This window comes from Chanos chanos, chromosome 15 (assembly GCF_902362185.1).
Source record: "Chanos chanos chromosome 15, fChaCha1.1, whole genome shotgun sequence".
Taxonomy (NCBI): domain Eukaryota; kingdom Metazoa; phylum Chordata; class Actinopteri; order Gonorynchiformes; family Chanidae; genus Chanos; species Chanos chanos.
The window spans coordinates 19,567,382-19,571,888 of NC_044509.1; positions in this window are offsets into that span (position 1 = coordinate 19,567,382).

Here is a 4,507-nt window from a genome sequence, read left to right on the forward strand (position 1 = left end):
TGCTCAGGTACTGAACACTAGTTTGAAAGTAGTTATCACAGGGAAAATCTTTCTTGTGGATCATACTGCCTCCTCCTAGTTGAGCAGGCCTATAGCATGGCCTGCTATAGAAAACCACTGAAAAAAACGATAATACCAAGATAGCCTAAAAACAAAACGGCCAACACAGTGGGTTCATAATTTCCCAGCTAGGACCCTTTGCTGCTCTGTAGATGATATGTACCAAATTTGATGGTGATTGGTGTGTGCCAGCCAGGCCTCCTGGCAAGCAAGTGTACAGAGTTTCATGCCAGTGGACAAAAGCATTGCAGAAATATGGCCACTCTTTCTTTATGTGCTGTAAGAAATTGGAGCTTTGCTATATTTAAGAAAATTGAGGCAAGTATTTGCATCAGCTTTGTGAGTATGTCAAACATTTTTTTTCTTTCTTTTTGTGACGTACTCAAATTTTTCTGTTCAACATTTTAATAAATCATTAGAGCAAACTTGGTCTAATCTCTTATCAATTGGCCATATTTGAGTTGAAACTACTTAACTGTCCTACTCCTGAAATGTAATTTTTAAGTGTGATTTACAGAATTCCAATTGTCAGTGTTGTAAAAGTTTACTCTAATTTAAGTTTAAAAAAAATGATTCATTTAGTTAAAGCCTACTGGAAATCTGAATGCAAACAGTTGCCTAAATTGCATGGAGCAGACATTACTCAATACTTTTTTTTCCTGATGTCAGACATCAACCAAAGATGATGCAACAGAAACCATTCAAATTTCACCGAGTACTTTTTGTTTTCAACAAAGACACTTCATCATCAACAACAAAAATCTATAATCTGCCTTGTATATTTTTACAAAAAACACGTTTTTTTCCTCAAATAATGGCTTTGGCCTTTAACAAATGGTCACGTCACGGACAGCAGATGGACATTAAAAGAACCAAAATCAGGACTGAACAAGCTTGAGATAGTTAAAACTCAATGCTTCATCAGTCTCCTTTCAACAAACATAAAGAAACTGAACCGTCCAAAAACAAAACTCATCTTCAACACTGCACCTGTGTTGAAGTCTTTTGTCACAGTCTGTTCAATCAAAATGAATGCATGTAGTGGATTTGTATTCCTAAAACGGACAACCATTTAAGCAAGCATCTTGGTCTTGAGAGCTTGGACTTTCGAGGAGGTCCTCCCCACAACCAGCTCCAAAAACACCTTCTGAAACGCTTCTAAAGTGTATCGTAGCTACCTGGGATAGCTTGAGTTTACAGTGTAAACGAGCCCCATAAGAAATGGACATGCCTGTGCTACTGTGCACATACCAGTAAGAACCAGTTCATCGATGGCAATGCCAACTGTAGTGCTGCTGTCTATGGCTTTTTTGACCACCAGTATCTTGATGGCCAGTGGGGACGGGATCACGTCTGATGTAAGTGAGATAGTCATCATCAACCTACAGAATAAAAACGGAATCAGATTTAGCTGTTTGGTAGAGCATGGCAATATTTATAAGACTCAATTTGGCGAGTCTCAAATAACCAGCAGAATGATCCCACATTCAGGACAAAATGCACCAATGCACTGGACACAATAAAGCTTGTAAAATAAAGTTTGTAAAACTTGTTGGCATACTTCTTAAACACAGCTGATGCATAAACTGATTGATAGAAAGTATTGAGAACATGACAGTGTGTGTGAGAAAGATAAACAAAAACAATAACAGGTTTGAGAAGCACATGAATGAGGATAACCTAGTGTTTCTTACACTGTATTCTTTCGTCAGGTCCTCTACCTTCTCTTAGGTATATGATGAGGCCCTGGATCACTGTGTCTCTTTTGCTCTCAGTGTTGTTACTCTGTCATTGACATGTGTGAAAGACAGCCAGAGTAAGCTGAGAAGGGGGCGAGACAGAGAATGACATGAAGCAACTATAGTTCTTTTGCAACAATGCTGCAGACCTAACATCTCTACTCCATAGCTGAGCTGAGCTAATAACTATTATCTAGCTTAGATAAGCAATTTTTCTTCTCTTTTGTCATTTAAGAAGCACTAAAGTAAAGGTCGTTCTAGCCGTTTGTTATTCTGATTGCCTTCTGTTATAAAGGCCTTTACCCCCATACGTTAATGGTATGCCCCATTTATCGTTTGGTACAAGCCATTTGCATACCCCTAATAGGTCATGGTGACGTCAGACGGTAATAGACTTGTTGTGTTAGGATGAGTTTGCAGTTTCCTAGTTGTCCGATTGATACCAGTGTTTCCCTATGGTGTGCGTACATTTGAAGTAAGTCATCCAACAATGTAATAAGGTTAAATATTATGTATGCTGTTCTGAAGCACCCTTTGTATTGTTTGTTCGCTATGCGAAAGTTCGAAGTTAAGTCTGTTGTTCTCTTGTGGTTGTTCTCACTAATCACCCCATGCCCGAGCCGTATCGGCTAAATGATAAGAACGGCGATGTAAGCCGCTAGTGCATTTGTTATGAATATTGTAACACGCTGGCGAACCTCATTCTCTTTCATACCATGAATAATCTACCGTTAGTGCTCGGGTATGTGAGGTGGTTGGTCTGGACGACTAGAATACTCATTTATACATTTACCCACTGAGCGTATCGAGTTATGTAAATAATAGTTTGAGCGTGTATTTTATGTGGTATTTACTGGCATTACTCGTTATTTGATTGCACCAGTAGAAATGTTCCGTTTATTACTTTATAATATTTATACGCAATGTTGGAGTGCCACCTTGTGGTCACTTTGAGTATTACCCCATGTCAATTCCCTAATGTTTAGTCTGTTTGTGTGTTTGTGCCCTTCTATAGGAAACCACACCGTGTATAGCTGTATTTTTACATTGGAGTAGATACTCCACAATTTGAGAATTGTGTGGCAGTGAAACCCTCACAATGAAGGGATCAATTCTGACTTGGATGCAGTGATTCTGATCGATCACCTGTAGTGGGCTAGTTCTTGCGAACCCGGCACACAAGTTTAACTGGAGTAGCTCCCGACAGCCATTCCTTCAGTTCAGCCTTCCGTGATTGACCTCTGCCTGGAGTTCCGGTTCCGGTTTGTTCCTGTGCGACTCTGCAGCTGCCCTATGCATGAACTGCCTAATTTAAATACCAACACCTAATTTAATACCAATTAAATCTCCGACTAAGGTACGTGAAACTTTCACTATGGCAAATACTCAGCCTGTTCAGTGTGTCGAGTGCAGGATGTTTAGCCATTCTTCCTCCGTCACTAATAATAGCTCTGTTTGTGCTAAATGTGCATTAGTTAGCTCCCTGACGGAGAAGATTGTAGCATTAGAGATACGCATCCAGATGCTAGAGAGGCTTAGTGAGAGTGAGAATAGCCTAGTTCCTGTAAAAGAAAATCTGGATGGCTCAGGAAGAGTTAGCGGCTTCCCGACTCCGGCACTAGAGCCCTCACAGCGGGGCGAATGGGTGACGACTCGGCAGCATAAGTGTAAAGCCAAAGCTAACGCTAAGGCTAGCCCACGAGAGACACACCACTCCCCGCTTCACGTGTCAAACAGGTTTGCCCTCCTCAGTGAAACACCCGCTTAGAAACCTGAAAGAGCTCTGGTTATAGGAGATTCCATTCTACGGAACGTGAAATTAGCTAGACCTTTAGGGGCACCAGCAGCCTTAGTTAGCTGTATACCGGGAGCCAGAGCGCCAGACATAGCAAGTAATCTTAAAGTGTTAAGTAAGGTTTTCAAAGATAGTTTTTCATGTAGGAGCTAACGATATACGCCTTCGTCAATCAGAGATTACTAAAAGTAATATCGTAGAGGTGTGTAAATTAGCGAAGGCGATGTCCGATGCAATAATATGCTCTGGCCCCATCCCAATCCGGCGAGGCGATGTAGCTTACAGCAGGTTATGGTCGCTGAACTGCTGGATGTCCAGGTGGTGCTCTGACAACAATGTGGGCTTTATAGACAATTGGAATAGTTTTGAGGGCAAGGCTGGCCTCTTAGGGCGGGATGGTGTCCATCCCACTCGGGAAGGTGCTGCTCTCATTTCTTGTAACATAGTGCATAGTCTCAGAACAGTTCATCTGTGACAATCCAGAGCCAAGGCCAGGGAGCAGGCAAGCAGGCTAAACCGACCATCTGCTAGCTGCACAGAGTCGTCACCCAGGTTAAACTATATTGAGACTGTGTCTGTTCCCCGACCTATACGAAAATGTAGAAACACTCCGAGAATTTGTTCTAGTAATCTAATTAACATAGATTTAAATCTATGTACCGCCAGCACCTTCGATCTAAAGCTGGGACTGTTAAATATTAGATCTCTTACACCTAAAGCGCTCATTGTCAATGAAATTATTACTGATCAGGAGTTTAATGCACTGTGTTTAACAGAAACGTGGATCAAACCAAATGAGTACGTCGCATTAAATGAAGCTAGTCCTCCCGGATACAGTTATATACACCAGCCTCGTGTAACTAGCAGAGGAGGAGGCGTTGCAGTTATTTATAATGATAACCTAGGCGTCATA